The sequence below is a fragment of the Ceratotherium simum genome, chromosome 3, assembly GCF_057802395.1.
Source record: "Ceratotherium simum simum isolate JZ-2026a chromosome 3, ASM5780239v1, whole genome shotgun sequence".
Lineage (NCBI taxonomy): Eukaryota > Metazoa > Chordata > Mammalia > Perissodactyla > Rhinocerotidae > Ceratotherium > Ceratotherium simum.
Genome location: NC_141902.1, coordinates 27,564,670 through 27,583,700, shown reverse-complemented (window position 1 = coordinate 27,583,700; position 19,031 = coordinate 27,564,670). Strand labels below are relative to the sequence as shown.

The 19,031-nt window shown below is 41.4% G+C and overlaps 1 protein-coding gene across 8 annotated transcripts in view; it reads right to left on the bottom strand.

Annotated features, from left to right (window-relative positions):
- Positions 1 to 17,400, bottom strand: part of CHD8 (chromodomain helicase DNA binding protein 8) — a 58,290-nt gene extending 40,890 nt beyond the window's left edge. For 3 of the 8 annotated variants that reach the window (XM_014780512.2, XM_014780515.2, XM_004421274.3), the window contains exon 1: positions 17,294 to 17,400. The gene's annotated coding sequence lies outside the window, so the exon portion shown is untranslated. Of the gene's footprint in view, positions 1 to 4,007; positions 4,072 to 15,852; positions 16,352 to 17,293 lie in introns of those variants that run through there. The other 5 variants (XM_014780516.2, XM_087424032.1, XM_087424064.1 and 2 more) reach the window with 5 other exon arrangements.
- Between the last annotated feature and the right edge of the window lie 1,631 nt (positions 17,401 to 19,031).

Below are 19,031 nucleotides of genomic sequence, written 5' to 3'. Positions count from 1 at the left end.
TATTTTACTAAAATGATGAGTCTCTTATCCATAACCTCTGAAGGCTTAAATGGTTCCTTTGTGCAAATTATAAAAAGCTGCCTGCTCCTCAAGATGCTTGTCTGCCATCTGCTGGAAAATTGTCATACTAAACATACTATTGATGATGATAATGAATATGTGCAATGTACACCCTACACAATCCTGCATGGTAGCCCAGCTCCTCTTTCCCTGAGAGACAAAAAGTTCCTTGACGATAGGGACCACATCTTATTTATCTGTGGATTCCTAAAGCACCAGCAGGATATCGCATACACAGTAGTTGCTCAAAAAAATATTTAATGAATTAATATATTTGCCTGTAGTATCTGGAATGAACCATTCAGCCCTTACAGAAACTAAATTGTATTCCTTGCTTCTAAGACAAGACAGTAGAAGGCTTCCAGTCTTGAAAAACTGTCCCACAAATACCTACAAGTATGTTTACCAAATTCATGTCTAGGGGTTTAAGTTTATGAAAATGCTGGAAAAAGGAAAAACTACGACAAGCAATTATAAGTACATCACCATATAACTAAACTATATGGAAAGTAGTATCTGTTCTTTGCATATGATGTCAATATTTGACAACTCAGGAAAGCCTTGCTTGATAAGATCATTTCTCCTAACTTTTAGAAGACGCTAGAGAAGAAATTTGCCAGCGACACAGTATAGACTTGACTGAAGAAGACTTTTTCACGTAACTCTCAAACTATTTTTTCCCTTCCTTAACCCACTCCAGTTATGCTTATAAAACAATATAATGTGCGTAAATATCCCAGAAACTCAGACATAGATAAAAGAGAACAAACTCATCAGTACTTCGCATACCAGTCAAAATTACAAAGTATACATGGCATTTACACCAATGTCAAACAAGATCTTCCTTGCTCGAGTAATTGTACACCCTTAAAATCTCACCCAGGATCCATATCACTTCCCACTCCCGGCTAAACTACGCCACCAACTCATTCCAGCCTCTACTATCTAATACCTGTCCCAAAGTTATTCAAAATGGCAACCAGAAAAGTTATGGATGTTTCTTAATTTAATGAAAATCTACTCAATAATTTTATAAATTTCCTCAACACTACCATCAACTTTTTTCTAGTTATTCCCTACATTGCCACCTATTATCTTTCTATGCACTGTCAGAGAAGTTACACTAAATTTCTAACAGTTATGTGTCATATAAAAACTACAGTGAAAGTTTCCACTAACTAGAAATTTATGCTGATAATAGTTTATAACCTGTCTTTTCTTCCATGGAGTATCTTGTCCTTTCCACGACTCCTTGCTATTTATTCATCCAAATGCCCTCCCTCCCTCCACAGCAGCCCAATCTCAGACAGAGAGAGATCTCATTTTTAAATGGGAAAAACAAGGGTAACAGTTTCTGATTTATTTCCTTACTCCCATATGACTCAAGTATAAGTTTTTAAAGGTCAATGCATTTATCATTTATCCTCCTTCCCAATTTTGGGGCCAAATTTCTGCTTCTTCTGGTTCCGCCTGGCCCAATAATTAAAAAACTTAATGCCACAGGACCAAGTTTCACTACTTCTCAGTCCCATCCCATCAACTCACCTCTACTGACCTAATTCACCTTGTACATACTTTCTAAATCCTAGTCTCCTGCTTCTTTTCTAACTCCCATCTTTAAGTTGTCTTTGACTCTCAAAAGATTTAACCTTCTCCCAACATACCTCCAACTTTCTTCACCCCTCCTTCTATTCCTACTTGTGGGTCGTCTTGACAGTATCCACATTTGGCCTATTCTACCAAGCTTATTTACCCCACAAATTCTCTTTCCATGATTCAAACCCTGGTTGTAAAAATAAATAAATGTTAAGCATTCAACTATATGAAGCATTTGGATATCCCTAAGCAAAGCATCTGCCTAGATAAATCATACCAGACTTTTATCATATTAAGAATGTAAGCCAGTGTTGGCCTACCATTGCCCCAAAGAGAAACACATATATATGCTTAAAAGGAAAGACACAGTTTTATGGTTGTACTTAATCATTTTCCATAATTCCAAACTAATGACCAGACTAATGACAGAAACCTTGGAGGAGTGGGAATTGGGGAGAAGTGGAACAAACTAGTCAGTTAAGGTTAAATCCAAGGCCACCCATCTATAATCTCCAAATAACAAGCCAGTTAACGCTAAATACTTCATAAAACAGCCCTTCATCTCACCTCCCTCTTAAAGGGGGAACTACTCCTTCCTCTCAAAGTAAATATAAATTCATCTTCTTCTGCAGCTTTACCACCTTTAATATAGTTCTTGTTGGTTTTTTGGGGAATCTAGAGTCTCAACTCTTCCATTTTTATTTTACATGTCTTCTCACCCTTGCCTATTTCAATAACAACTAGTCTGTCTGATCATAAAGGACTTTGTTTTATTCTGCTCTACACTTTTCCATCTCAATCTCCCCATACCTTTCAACAAAGGAGTGATTCTCAACTGGGGGATGGAAGGTATGTGAAGTTTGAAAATGTGTATTCAATGCCATAATTTTATATTTATCAAATGGAAAAAGAAAACATATCTCATTGTTCAGGTTACTTATATTCAGTAAAATTGGACAAAATATTCTTGGCCAGTAAAGATCTGTAAAAGATAACATGGTGGGGGGTGGGCAGAGAAAGAAGCATTTCACCTTGGAAGGGTTATCAACATCTCTGGTGAGAGAAAATTTCTTATGGTCTCTCAAAAGGGAGTTTGTCATAGTTTATTGTTTATGATGGTTGAGAAACACTGCAACAGAAATTATCCCAGTTGTCTAACATCCATTCTCCATTTACAGATTTCTCCGTACTGCCCATCTTCTTAGAAGATAATGAATGAATGCCATATTGACAAATACCGGACTTCTTTTGTAATAGGCACTTTTACAAAGTACCACCCATGCCCTCTTAACCTCTAACTGCTCAAAGATTCGGAACAGAACAAACTATTTTACTTCAAAGTATAAATCTTGTTATTGGAAACTGTATCCCTTCAAGAAGATCAGCTGCAAACAGACATAAACACATGTTACTGAAACACAAGATGGGTAGAAGCAGCTTAATTTAAATGAGAAACCCCTTGAAAATAAAATAATCAGAGGCCTAAGATGAAAATCATCAACATAGTTTTAAAAGGGAAAGATTTAAAAACTGTACCATGGAGACATTTGTGAGACCCAAAGGGTCTCAAATCTTATAAAGAAACGGGAAATAAACATCCAAGGTGACTGTAATCACAATTTAGGGCCAGCAAGGGATCAGGACGGAAGGACACAGACCATAAGAAATGGACCTATTAACTTGGAGCCACTCAGGAGATTTCTTCAAGAAGATCGAGATCCTAGGTCATTTTCTCTATCTTCACTACTCTCACTGCCAAATGTGTGGCTACTCTGTTTCTGTTTTCCCAATTACTGAAGAAAAAAGCACTCACACCTCAGTCAGGGGCATAGACATTTGGGGGCAAACATGGCTGGTGAATTGGGCCCTTCTGAATAAACAGGGAAAGCAAAATAGGCAACTATGAAAGCTAAAAGCATGTACGTATGTTCAGGGGCAAGGAGAAACTACAGAAATTATGTATTCACAGGGAAGAAAGGAAGGGGCAAGGTAAGGAAGTGAGGGGTTGATGGAGAGGGAAACGCGACTGGGGGTGGGGGTGGCGGGACCCGGGGACATTACCTGCTCATACTGCCGGTGTTGGTGCCAGTAAGGCCCATACAGCAGAGGCGGATTTCTGGCAACTGGCGCCCCCAAAATGGAGATGAGGTACATGCACTTGAGGGAGGGAGCTAGCGGGGTGCCCTCCAGGGTGGGGATGGCCAAGACGGGAAGATGCGGGGGGAGGGGGGGTGTGGATGCCCGGGTGGGAGCAATGTTAGGGCGGAAGCTACAGGCTGGAAGGCTCGACAAGCCCTGAAGGAGAAAAGGAGCTGTGCCTCACCCGAGCCGGGTAAGAGAGGTGCCTTTACCTGCAGTGGCCGTGGGGGGCCGGTTCGCCCCTCTCGCTGTCTCTCCAGCACCAGTTCCCCCTCCTCCTGCGCAACCTAACGTGATGCTCCTGCCCGCCCCGCGTCCTCACTGGCTAAACTCGACTGCCACTCACCAGAAACGCAAGGACGCAAAACAGCGCAAAGGGAGGGACTACACGGAACTTCCCCCTCCCCTGCCACCACGGGTTAGGTTGAGAGCGCACGGAGAGGCCTATCCGGTTTCTAGGGCCCAGGCGAAGCCTGCAGCTTGCTTGAAAAAAAGGGGCCTGGCCAGAGGAATAGTCTCTTGCTAGGGGAAACTAGTCCAGGGGTTAATTCCCTACCACCTACACTGTATTCTGCACACCAAAGAGCATAAACTCGGGAGGGAAGGTTCCACACTAGGCCAACTCCACCTCCCTCTCAATCCCCTGCCTTCTAGCAGCCCTGTCAACTGCAGTGCTGCAGTGTCTACACCTTATCCCATTACCCATTAAAAGGGCCAGACCTTCCCTCCATCACAGGAGTGAGTCAGCCCAGTTGCTGGGACATGGGGACTTTTACTCCTAAAAGATAAAGCACTCTTTCTGCCACAACCCATAATGCTGGTTTGCATTCTTGATACTCCAATCCCTAGGCAACAGTATCTCTTTCTACAAAGTAATCCCTGGTGCCCTGTAACAATTCTCAGCCTCCTCCCCTCCAAAACACACACCTACTCCTCACCCCCAAACCTGGTCTCTCACCCCCACCTCACTTCTCTTGAAACTCAGCCTGTTTGACACATTGGCCAGTGTCCACTTTGCAATGCCACTTGAGACCACCCTCATTTCCAATGAGACTAGTCAACCTCAGAATGATGTTATGCAAGCTTAAATCTCCCAAAGTAAACTTATTAAAAACAGCTTCTTACTTCCTGACTACCAGTTTCCCCTGAAACATAACCATCCCCAATATTGAAATCCTATTTTCTGTACTCTAGGACACAAATGAGGAAGATCAACTTGGCCTTAGATCTCTTATTTTTAAAGATCCTAGCATTACCACTATTGCTAGGAACATCCAATTGCCACTCCTGTAAACAGCAATACTGTTTTCCCATTCACTCAGGGACAAAACCTCAAAGGTGTCTCTGAACCCTCTTCCTGTATCTACCATCCAATCATTTGCCAAGTCCTACTGACCCTCTTGCAATATATCACAGCCAGATTTTGGAGCTGGCAAAGACTTCGGCAATCATATCAAGTCAGCCCTCTTGTACAGATGAGAAAACCGAGGCTTAGAGAGTTAGTTCAGTGATTCAACTAAGAAACTAAGAGGCCAAGTTAGGATCCATATATCTGACTCTTCTATTTCTGCTGCCACTTCTTTAATTATGCAGTTGCTTATGCAAGAGAAAGAAGCCTCATAACTGATCTCTGCCCTTACAAATCCATTCTGCTACAAGATTAATTTCCTAAAACACAGTATGGCCAAATCAGTCTCCTGCTTCAAAACTTTCAAAGATTCCCTGTTACTTAAGAGATAAATCTTAAGACCTCATTTTTCCTTTGCAGTCTTATTTCCCACTATTCTTCTACATATACACTTATATGCTAGCCAAAAAAAAGACAACTTACTAGTGTCATATATTTTTTCTCATCTGGGCCTTTCTCACCTCAACAGCCTAATGCTATTGCCTTCAAATTATATGCCATCTTTATTTCATTTCTTTGCCTTATCAAAATCTTACTTATCCTCTAAGATCTACATCAAATGCCTCTTCATTATCTGAATATTTATTGAGCATATGATATACCAAGTAATGTGGTAGTATTTGAGAACCAAAGATGAATAAGACATAATCTCTATCCTCAAAGAACTCACAACTAGGTAGGAGTATACTTGTGTATATATGTGGGGAGAGGGTGAAGAGTAGGGACTATGACAATAATGACAAATGTAAACAATGATAATACAAGGTGATACATGCAATGAAATAAGCAGGGGGCTAATACAGGAACACAGATGAAAGGGACTTAGGAAGAAAAGTTATCAAGGAAGTAGTTTCTTAACAGATGAGGAGGAGTTAATTAGGGAAGGTAAGGTGGGCTACAGGAAAGGGGTATTCAAGCAGCAGGGACAGTAAGAGAAGAGGCAAAGCAAAGCACAGCAATGAGAAACAGCATGAGACATGTAGAGGAAACAAGTAGTTCTGTAGTTCATTCTTGCCAAAGTGTAAGTCACAAAGAAGAAATTAGAGGGAGATGAGATTGAAGGGATAGGTAAGGGCCAGACCCTTCAAGGAGGGCCTTGAACGCCACGTTAAAGCACTTTCTTATAGGTAGATGAGGAGCCACTGAAACACGGAATGACATGATCAGAACCGCATTTTGGTTAGCTAACACTGGCTGTTGGATAGAGAATAGATTTGCCAGATGAGGAGACAGAGAACACAGGATTAAGTTAGGAGGCTGCTGTGGTAGTCCAGAAAAGAGTTGTATAGTGGATATTGGCTGATTTTTTTTCTATTCAGCAACCAAAAGCCCCTTCCTATATTGGGGGAATAGCTCAAGGTAAGAGTCTTCAATGGGAGGCTGGATCTTACCTCCCTATAGAGCTGGGGTGGGGGGAGGTGGGAAGTAGAGTGGGGTTCCACCTCCTCTTCCTGTCAGAGACGAAGTACACACATGACCTAGGCTAGTTTAACTGGCACTCCTGTGGAGAACTTTGACTTTGCAGAGGTAACTAATGAGTTAGACAATACTCAGCAATGGCAGACACTAAAATTCTACTGCGGCATCCTAAAGAGACTGTTCAGTGGTGTGATCTTGGCCAGGTTCTCTTAGACATGTTCTCCATGTCTCTGACCTCCCTTGGTTTCAGATCGTTTTCTAAACCAGGTTCTTTAGCATTCCCATTGATTTTGTAAGCCATACAATATCCTTCCAATAAATTCCCTTTCTGTGTAAGTTAGCCAAAAGACGATTTCTGTTGCTTGCAACCAGAATCCTGACAAGATGAGTAGGGCCTGAATCATAGCAATGTGGTTCAAAAGGTAATGATGGGAAGGAAGGGATAGAGCCAAGTAATAGGGGGTAAAAATCAGCAGAACCTGGAGTTTAGAGGGAAAGATGAGTTCAGCCATATTGAGTTTAAGTTGCCTATGGCACATTAAGTAGTGCTATTCAGTAGGAGGTTGGATGTATAAAACTAAAAGTTGGCTTGGTGATAGATTTAGAGTTATTAGTATATAAATGGCAGTTTTAAGAGAGGACATTACCCAGGGAGTGTGGTGAGCAGAGGAAGTACACGAAAAACTACACCAATACTGTGGGGGAGACAAGAAAGAATGTTGGGGTCTGTAAAGAACTGGAGAATCCATGGCCATTCCAAAGGGAGTAGATGCTATTCAGCTCTAGTTAAGTGTTGCCATATGGAAACACACATCCAAGATTGAGAGAGAACTTCAGATTTTTCAAAATCCAGAAATACAGAGTCTTATGTAAATCTTCTAGGTTTTAAATGTAGATAATTGATTTTTAAAAAAATGTTTTAAACACTATGCAGGCTAAACAAAACACTTAGCTGGAAATCCAATTGTTGAAATTTTTGGTGTAGAGTTAGAAAAGCTAAGGAAAAACCCAGGAGAACATCAGGATTTAAGAATCAGAATAAGCTACACCGACTAAGCAGGCAGAGAAGGAAATGCTACAGAAGGAAGAGTGCAATGTCACAGAAGCAGAGAGAGCAGAGTTTTGCAGGGCAAAAGAGTGATCAATTCTAGTGAACAAAGCAAAAATGTCCAAGAATATAAGAACTTTAAAACATCCATTGGATTTAATAATTGAAAGCCTCTTGATTCCTACTTTTCATTGTCAAACCCAAAGTAAGCAGTCCCATATGAGCTTTCATAGTATTTTTGTTAAGTACTCTTTTAGGATAATTACCTCCTACTCTGTATTTTAGTTATATTTGTTCATGAAGGTATAATGAGCTTTGAAGTAAGAGGGACCTGGGTTCAAATTTCTATCCCATCAAGTAAAATAACCATTCTGAGTCTAGTTCATTCCCCTGTACAAAGGGGGATCAAGTTACAGGGCCATTAATGAGGATTAATGAAACATCTAGCACAATATTTGGGATATAACCACTATGTCCTAGGAGGTACTCAACAAATGTTGCTGGATAGATAGTTGGGAAAAAATTTTGTTTTTGCCAATGTCTCTACCTACCTAGAAGATGCTAACCAGCCTTAGAGGGGATCATTACCAAGATTAATGGCCTCCAAAATAACTCGTTAATTTCAGCAGGCTAATATCTATGAACTTGACTGTGCACTCTAGCTCTCTCTTCCTCTATATTAAATCTAATTTAAGGCAAACAGAAATAACTACACTTTAGATTCTAGAGTCTGAAGATCATGTTCAACTAACTGGCTTCAGTCAACCTACACCTGCTATAGATGTTCTAAGGCACTAGTGTCCAACTTTGAGTAGTGAGAGACCTAAGTTAAGACTCTTAGGGATCCAAGGAAGGGTCATAAAGATTTCAGAAAATCCACTCCCATCCTCAAACACATTTTTTGGATGCCTTCCAGGACATCATACTTTTTTGGTTTTTCTTCTACCTCTCTGATCACTTCTCCTTTGCTACTCTTCTCCTCTACCAGCATTTAATTGTTAAAAGTTCACCAAGCTTTGGTCCTAGGCCCTCTTTTCTTCTCCTTCTATACTTCTTTTCAAGAATGTCTAATTCACATACATGGCTTCAATTATTACTCATTATTTTCTTCAACAAATTATCTATATGCTTAAGTCTCTCATTTATACCTCTGGGTAAGATGTCAACTCCGAACTCCAGACCTGCATATCCACTTGCTTACTCGATAGCTCTTGGTAGTCTCTCCAGTCTCTTTGGCTGACCCATCTGTCCAATTCTCTAAGAGGCTTATGACCTCAAGGAGACTGATTCCTTGGTAGTCTCTCTAGTCTCCTCCATCCCTACCACCACACGTACACACACAAAGGGTAATCATCCCCCAGCATCTCCTATTCAGTCATGGCTGCAGAGACCAGAAACTCTTCCTTACCACCTACATCCAATTTTTTTTTTTTTTTTTTTTTTGGTGAGGAAGATTCACTCTGAGCTAACATCTGTTGCCAATCTTCCTCTTTTTTTTGCTTGAGGAAGATTAGCCCTGAGCTAACATCTGTCCAATCTTCCTCTATTTTGTATGTGGGTCGCTGCCACAGCATGGCTTGACGGGTGGTACAGGTCCGCGCCCACGATCCGAACCCGCGAACCTGGGCCACTGAAGCAGAACACGCCAAACTTAACCATTACGCCAAACTTAACCACTACGCCAAACTTAACCACTACGCCACGGGGCCAGCCTTTATATCCAATATTTTTAAATCCTACCTTTACCTCCTAAGTATCCCTCAAATCCATCCACTTCTGCCTCTATTGCCAGTCTGGATCAATTTACCATCCTCACTTCCCTGGACTACTGCAATTGTCTTCTAACTGGTTCCCCTCCATCCTGCCCATTTAATTCTTTTTTTTAATTTTATTTATTTATTTTTCCCCCAAAGCCCCAATAGATAGTTGTATGTCATAGCTGCACATCCTTCTAGTTGTTCTATGTGGGACGCGGCCTCAGCATAGCCGGACAAGCGGTGCGTCGGTGCGCGCCCGGGATCCGAACCCCAGGCCGCTGGTATCGGAGTGCACGCACTTAACCGCTAAGCCACGGGGCCGGCCCATGCCCATTTAATTCTTACTTATCCTTCAAAGCCATTTCAACATCACCATTTCAAAGAAAAGCTTTCCCTGACCCTCCCAGGACAAAAAATAGGCAAATTTATTGAGTGTACATTACATGCCAGGCACTCTTCTAAACAATGAAAATGTACTAACACTGAATTTTCTTAAGCCTAAAATAACTATCTTCATTTCATAGATGAGGAAACTGAGGCACAGAGAGATAAGTAATTTGCCCAACATCCCACGGCTAGTGAAAAGTGGTGCCAGATTCAAACTTAGGCAGTGTGGCTTCAGAAATCACATTCTTAACCACCCCATTATACTATGTAACTAGGTTACATGCCCCTCTTAAAAATTCTTTTATAACATCCATAACTTCTTTTTTGTAGTAGAGATTGAATAACTGATTATATAATTGTGCGGTGTCCACTCCCCTCATATTAGAATGCAAGTTTCACAAGGGCAAGGACTGTGTATGACTTGTTCACTACAATATTCCCTTTGATTATCAGGTAGTAATGGGCACTCAATGTACTTCTGTTGAAGGAATGCATTTTCAACTTCCAGTCAAAGGTGTGTGGGAGTGGGGCTGCAGAGGGGTAAGGGGGAGGTTCCTGAGCAAAAGCAAGGGCTTCCCTCAGACTGCAGAGATAGTAAACGGGCAGTGGCACATTTCCTACCAGAAACATTCAGAAGAGGCATTATAAAATCAAAAGCATCTTCACTTTTTAGGCTGCAGCAGACACCGCTTTTAATGTAAAGTAAAGTAAAAGGGGCTGTATGCAATACACATAAAAGACAATGATAATCACTGTTGAAAGTAATGAAATTTTAGTTATCTCCTTTGGGCTTGGGACCATAAAGCCTCAGTGGTGGCCAATTTAAAGCCGTGGCAAGAAGCGAATGGATGACACTATATCCGTGACTCAAAAATAGAGCATGGATTCATTTTTAAGTCACCCTCACTGTAGACTTTTTTCCGTAAAACCTGGAGTTTTGGCCTAAGTCTAAAGACAGAAAATAAGAGGCTAATGTTTAAGGATCACTGCCCTTAGGTCAAGTTAGATTGGATCTGGAGAAGTTCCCTTCACTGGCACATGGTCACCAAGATGAAAATAACATTCTGGTTCCAGATGAGGAATATCTAACTGGCTCAATATATCCACTTTGTATGATGCCACTTTTGGCATCCAGTATAAGTAACAATACATATAATTTAGGTAACAGAGTTCTGGTCCTCTTTATGCTCCCCCACACCACTCTTGCATGCTCTACTTTAACTGGGTCAAGTACACATACATTTGTTCAGCCTAACAGAAAAATATAAATATTTTTTAATTGTTTATGAGGGATTGTCTTCATTGTAACATTTATGTTACAAAAGCGTGTGTGATGGGGTTGAAGAAACATTATAAAGCACTGTTATTATCACACTTGTGCCTCCAGGCACAAAAAATGACCTCAGTGACAAAGGACTAATGAAAATTTAGTGAGCTTGTCTGACTTGCATTGGCTGAAAAATGGAGTTATTTGAAAGTCTGACCAAGTGTAAAGCTTAAAGTATTTTACATAATCTTATCTTCAAAATACTAAGTTAAATAAAAGAAACAAAATATTACTCTTTTTTTCCTTTTAGCAGACAGAGACACAAAAAGAAATTTTACATTCTCCAAGTTCTACAACTGCTAAAGGTACAGCTTGAACCAGTTACCGAATGCCTACGTGTCTAATGTTGTGGTCAAAGACAGTTTTCCCACAGGGGTGAGCACTGAACTTTTTTTTTTTTTTTGTGAGGAAGACCAGCCCTGAGCTAACATCTGCCAATCCTCCTCTTTTTTGCTGAGGAAGACTGGCCCTGAGCTAACATCCGTGCCCATCTTCCTCCACTTTATGTGGGACGCCGCCACAGCATGGCCAGACAAGCGGTGAGTCGGTGCGCACCTGGGATCCGAACCTGGGCTGCCAGCAGCGGAGCGCGCGCATTTAACCGCTACGCCATGGGGCCGGCCCAGCACTGAACTTTTAAATGGGGGGAGGCTGGATAATGAATGGGGCTTTGAAGTCCAACAGACCAGAGTCCCCCTCCTGGTTAAGTTACCTAACCTCACTGTCTCATTTTTTCTCTTCTGTAAAATGAAGCTAACATCACATACATTTCAGGGTTATTACTAAGCTTAAAAGATAATGTACAATGTTTGGCAGATAGTAGGCAAATAAAAAGCAGTTTATTATTCCCTGTCCAATAATTTGAAAAGAGTACTACCAAAGGTTTCTCTCAAAGCAAAATTACTCCTTAGAGACTTGGCTGAGCTGATCTGCTAAGCAGAATGGTGGGATACTGAAACAGATGTAAAAGTTTCACAATGAGAATAGCAGGACTGCTGGGCAAGATGAAAGGACTCTAGTACTACTGTGCTGAGAAAGCAGTACAATCCTTTAACCTCAAAACCATGGAAAAGACTTCAACCAGCACTGGTGTCTAGGGCAACATCCAGGTAATTCAATTAATCATTTGTGTGTTAGTAGGAATGATGCCAGTGTCTGTGTCATAGCACTCCATCTACTTCACAGTGCCTGCTTATGGGAACTTATAGTTCTCTGACTGACGAGGCTGTCTCTTGGTAGATACATGCCCAGATCCAGCTGCCTCAACTTTTGACTCCCATGACTTTCAGGAGAACAGTGAATGGAAGGGACCATTACCTATATATACTTAAGACCTCGTGATAAAGGTCCCCCCAACCGGAGGCACACCTGAAAAACAGGCAAAAGCAATACAGTTTATTGGAGAATTGATGTGTAAATAAACAAAGAGCTGACTAATGTGCTCCACTCCCCAGACAAAGGGGAAAAAAAAAATGACTGAGTACTGAGCAGAAGCAATGAGGAATAAACACCAAGTAAAAGTCCAGTGTTCACGCACCTTGGTAGCCCCTATTCAAAAATCCAGAAAAATCTTCCCAGTCATTCAGTTTACTTGGGTAGATGTAGATCTGATAAAATCGTATTCTATTACAAAATCTTGCTATGATTTGGGCTGTAAATAGGCAACCAAACTTTTGAAACCACTGGTTTCTTCTAGAACCTACCAAAAAGAAATTCCCATATCACTAATGGGACAATGTACTTCTGAACACCCATTATTTCCCAAAGAAATAATTCTCAAAGATGTAGTGTATCCCCAAAGTATGTAGTGAAAGAAAAAATGAAAGCAGGATATTCCAAAGGTTTCTATAATGACCATGAGAGACAATCTGAGAAACAAGAAAGACTTTACAGCTCTTGAATATTCTTCCTGTCAAATGAAATTAAGAATTCAGTTAAAGGGTCAGTCTGGTGGTGCAGTGGTTAAGTTTGCGAGCTCTCTTCGGTGGCCTGGGAGGTTCACGGTTTGGATCCTGGGCGTGGCCCCACGCACCGCTCATCAAGCCATGCTGTGACAGATGTCCCACATATAAAGTAGAGGAGGCTGGGCAGAGATGTTAGCCCAGGGCCAATCTTCCTCAGCAAAAAGAGGAGGATTGGCAATGGATGTTAGCTTAGGGCTACTCTTCCTCAACAAAAAAAAAAGAGAATTCAGTTAATATATATCTTTTCTCAGAAAGTCACTAATATAGTTTTAGGAGAATTACAGACTCTTAAAACAAAAGGCGTTATTATGAAATTACTAATTACTGGAATATTGGGACATTACCATAAGGATTAGAACTATCACATTTAAGGTACTGACATACAGGGGAGAAAAGAAGCACAATCCTATTATTACCTAGCAATTTCAGTAGCATGTCATTTAATTAACGTTTTAAAAATGAAATAGTCTGAAAATACCAAATAAAATGAAGCCATACACATTAAATTTCTCTGGAAATGTACAGAGGAAATAAAATCAGGGATGTTTCATTCTTTCAATGACAAAGTCAATCTTTTCTTAATAATCATGGATAAGAGTAAATAATTTTTAAAATCCCTGGTGTCTCTGAAGTTTTTTGTACTTTTATTTGAATGTGAGTGAGTCTGCTGTTCTGGGAACTCTCTTCAAACAAAATAGTGGAAAAAAAAAAAAAAAAAAACAAAATAGTGAGAATACACTTGAATGGTCTGAATTTGAAGAGGGTAGAACATTGTCTAGGTTCCCTACACTGCTCCACTGCTTGGAATACATTCCTGATCCATCCCTGCTGAAGATAAATGTAAAGCAATTTTCTGGACCAGTCTACTGTCGGCTTATGCCTGCTGGATTTTTGATTATCATGTAACATACATTAGTGGGTAGAAATTAAGTGTTTTATTTTTTTATTTATTATTTTTTTTGGTGAGGAGGATTGGCCCTGAGCTAACATCTGTTGCCAATCTTCCTCGTTTTGCTTGGGGAAGACTGTCACTGAGCTAACATCTGTGCCAATCTTCCACTATTTTGTATGTGTGATGCTGCCACAGTATGGCTTGATGACAGTGTGTAGGTCCGCACCCGGGATCGAACCTGCAAACCCCAGGCTGCCGAAGCAGAGCGCATGAACTTAACCACTACGCCAATGGGCGGGCCCCTAAGTGTTTTATTTTTAAAAGTCTCCTGCTGCAATCTGAAAGCAAGAATTAAGATATTTTAAAGTTGACCATTTTGTGACATTAAACAACCAAGAGCCCTTTAATGGACAGTAAAAGGGCAAAAAACAAAAAATGTTACCTAAAGAACAGATTGATGAGAAATCTCACAGACTAATATACTTTGTAGTTTAAATTTAAAACATCTAGTGACTACAAAGAGGTGGATTTATTTTGCAATACAAATACAATGAAAATCTTAAAGGCAATATGAAAGAATTAGAAAACACACACAAAAAAGCTAAATTGCAACTTCATACACTTGCATACACAAGACAATACTGAGAGGTTAAGGAGTGGAAAGATTATCCAAGATAAAATTTAGAATGTAATAAATGGTTAAATAAACTTTTAGGCAATAGTAAATGGTTCATACAACAGCTCTGTTATATACAAACACAACTATCACTCGGGTACTAGGTACCAAAGAAACCACGTCTTGAAAATCAGGGTCTCTTTACATTCCTTAAAAGGCCTCAGCCAAGACAGAAGCAAAAAGGCACAATGTCAGTGAATTAACATAAAAAGCAAAGTGAACAAATCCTAACAGGAGGATGAAAGGAAGACCACCAACTTTGTAAAGAAAAGGATAAAAAACTAATTAAAGAGGAGATATACAAAGTTAAACTGAGTAAAATATGAAATGATAGTCTATCAATGAATCAAATGCTAAAGGTAAAATGGTAAATGCTAGGTTAGTCACAGTAGTGTAGGGTAGGTCATGCAAGACCTGTAGATCAGGGACTTGCTCAAATGCAAGTCCAGCAGCCGAGGGACTTCTAGGGGTGAGGGTTGAGAGTCCAGAAAAATATTTGTCTTCTGTTTATCCCCCAGGTATTAGGCTCAATGTAAGCTTAGAAGATAGCTTAACTCTTGCAGGGCTGTGGACAAACAGTAACTTTAAAGCATTTAACACTCATGCGAATGCTCTGAAAATGTTACAGTCTTTCCACACATGAGAATATCAAATCTCATTCTTTCAGTAAGCAAGCACATTTCTTGGCACCCAGAAATTAATCTTAAATGGTACTTTTGCTTAGAAAAATGTGTACACGGTTTCTTTCAAAAAATGATCCCCTCGCCATCCTACATTACCTGTCAGAAACTCGACCCTTCTTCACATAAAACATCAAATTTTTCCTGTTTCAACTGAAGCTCTGCAGTAGTGGTTACGACAATGCCAAGATTCTTCCACTCCATCACCCAGCTATGCTGCAGATAAGGCTGTCCCAGGAAATACAAGATGTGTGTTTCCAGCTCAGCAGATTTCTATATATTTCTATCATATTCTATCCATGTCTAAATGGATTTTGTCAATTTGGGAACTGAGAAAATCAAAAGGCCAGATGCACAAGACAGATCAAACCTGGGGAAAGTGTGAACTGTGCAAGTACACATACATTGCTCCATCAAATCCCTTATCCTAGTGCATTACTCCTTTGCTTCATCAGTTTTAAACCTTCCCCCAAGCCTGTCTCTTCACACACATACCTACCCTCTCTTTGGCCAATGCCCTTCATCTTGCCTTGCAGACCCACTGGCATGCCACTCTTGCAACCCAGGTCTTCTTAGATGGACAATGTTGTTTTCCTCATCATAACTCTTCTTTTAAGGGGTGGGATAATTCCAAAATACTTGCAATGAGAAGCTTCCCACGTTCTGGCCCTAAGAGGCTGACCACAATTTGTTCTGAAACCTAAACCTATTTGGCGACCAATACAAAAGAAATTCCTAAGTAGAAGACAGTATCTAATTAACTAACAGAGGACATTAGTATTCAAATCACAAACTCACTTTCTAGTATCTAAAGTGCCCCACACAGATAGGACCTCAGCTGATGCTAAAGATAACCCAGTCAGAGAATCCCTGACTGAAATGATAGGCTCAGAACAACATGAAGAGTAAATAATCTTTGGACGCTGGTGTGATGGCAGGATGCAGTAGACACCGATAATGCAGCTCCTCTGGCTTGTGTTTGGGGCGTTCCACCATGTCTACTCTTTAAAAGAAAAAGACATCGAGTTCTAAGTCTTTGACTTCTGGCTCACTATGCTCAGTCATTGAAAAGAGATTGGTCCACTAAACACCTACACTCCTCTACACCTCCACTAAACACGTCTTTGAAACCCTTAATCACTTCAGGACTGCCCCTTAAAAGGTAGGAGCTGCTGCATTTGTCCAGCAGCTGCAATAGCAGGGAAATTTCCTGCGACACTAGGGACAGGTAAATAAAGAAATTGCATTCGCTCCTAGGCAGGGGGAGGGGTCTTCTCCCAGGGAAGAGTTTACATAATGCAACAGAAAACCAGTGAGCTCTGCAGACCTGTCAATGCAGGTGCAAAGCTTGAGCTCCTCTCTTCCCACCATCTCTAAACACTCGCCAATACCCAGCTCTTCTCTCCCAAAGACCCACAGAAATTACACCTAAGAAGGTATATTAATCTGCACACGCGCATCCCAAGCTTTCCTACCCACCTTTATTATTAGAATACAAAAACTAAGCAAAAATGAAAAAGAAAAAAGAAAACCCCCCTAACCTCCCACTTGTGAGTCCAAGTATGGAGTAACCAAACGGAGCCGGGGAGTTTTCCCTCCTCTGAAGGCGCAAGGAGAACCAGAAGCTGCCTCAAATCTACACCACGCCCGGTAGGCAATGACAAGCCCTAAAAACTCCACAGCGGCCGGCGCAGCCCCCCGCGCGGCCCGTCCGGGCTCGGGCCCTGTGGCCCGGCAGCCGCCCTCTCCCCCGGCCTCTCACAAAGGAGAATGGTTCAGTCCAGAGCATCACCCAGCACCTGATCCCTCACAACCGGGGGACGGGCAGGGGGCGGGGGAGCGAGGAGGAGGATGAGTTATTGAAACCAGTTCTAAGAGCTTTAGCTTTTGCAAGCACTCTTGGACCAGCACTGAGCAGCGGGTGTGAGCGGGAATCCTACCTGAATAAGTCCTGGGGCTTCCTTTCCAGCCAGCGAGCGTTTCAACTCACCCTTTCGGAGAACAAGGCGCCTTCCGGCGGAGCATGGCCAGCCCTCCTCTCAACCTGGCTTGCTAGTAGTCCATTCTCCTTCGGCTCCGCCCACCTACGCTCCGACCCACCAATGGCAGGGCCGATGCCCGGCCTCTTCCAGCAGGGTAGTGTGAGTGTCATTCAGGAAGTCTCTTGAGGGTGGGAGGTCCTAAAAGGCTGAGAAGGGTACGTAGGCAACCACAGATAATGCCTGATTGAAAATAAAATCTGGCGGCAGCTCACTTCTGATGGCCCAGTTTACAGGCGTTCAGGCCTCACAGCATATTTTTTGACCCCCGCCGTTGGGGGCGCTCTAAACTAAAACAACATTTAGGTACCTGTTTCTGGGAAGCCATCTTGGACCCGGCTGGTGCGTGACTTGGGGACTGGGAGGAGGAAGGAGTGCTTAAAGAATTTGAACCCCTTTTCGGCGTTCTGTAGGACTTCTTAGCTCCAGCCCCAACATACTCTCGTTTATATAATCAGAATGTCCCTCAGTCGCCATGGGGAGAAACTGGAATAATGTTGAATATAGCTAGAGGCAACCACCACCCCCCTCTCATAGGAGTGAAGCGATCTTACCAAATCAAAGAAGCAAAAATGAATTCTTGGAACGAGAGTGAGTTTTCCCAGTTCCTGGGATAATCCTTTATAGACACCTCACTCCTCAGGATATCAGCACATGACCAACATAAGGTTCTGTATCTATTGTAGATGTTTCTAATCCACATGCTTCATTTGCAAGTTTTCCAGTGTTCTGACTGACTGTACAGAGGGCTGTGAGTCAATGGGAAATGAATAGGATTAAGGGAAGAATTTCAGTTTTTTTCAAAAAGGCCTAAATTCATCAATAGACTCAAACTACGTGTGAATATAGGTAAATGATAGAGGAGAAATTATATGTAAGGAGGAGGGCCGTTAGGGGACAACCTTGGAAACATTGGCTGCAGAGACTAATTTTCTAATAACTGCATTTAAATTGGAAAGGAAATAATTTTATCGTATGTGAAATTCTCTTGCACTCAATGAGAAAGATTTTTCAGGTGTTTCCTAGTCTAAATCTCTACTGCTATTACAACTTGCTACAAGGTTTTGGTTTTTTGGTGAGGAAGAGTGGCCCTGAGCTAACAGCTGTTGCCAATCTTCCTCTTTTTGCTTGAGGAAGATTGTCCCTGAGCTAACATCTGTGCCAATCTTCCTCTATTTTTTACATGGGATGCCGCCACAGGGTGGCTTGATGAGCATTGTGTAGGTCAGTGCCCAGGATCCGAACCCATGAACCCCAGGCCGCAGAAGCAGAGGGTGTGGCCTTAATCACTACGCCACCTAGCAAGCCCCAAAGTTTTTGTTTTTTTAACTCGTGAGTGAAGGGAGTCCTCCCAATTAAAGGAATTTCTCAAGGAATAACATATTTGCATGGTCATACATGGTGGGAGCCCAGAGACCTTAAGGAGTCATATGAGTTAATATTTTATCAGGGCAGTCATAAGCCTTGGCCAAATATATTTCCCTGTATATTGAACAAAATCTGTTGGCCAAATTCTCCCCTGGCTATTGCTGTCATTATATCAAATTTGAGGTTAGGATTAGGATTTACCAGAACAATGTGTTTGTCTGTAAATGCATGTACAGATATGATCTTAATTATTAATACTTTCTAGAATGAG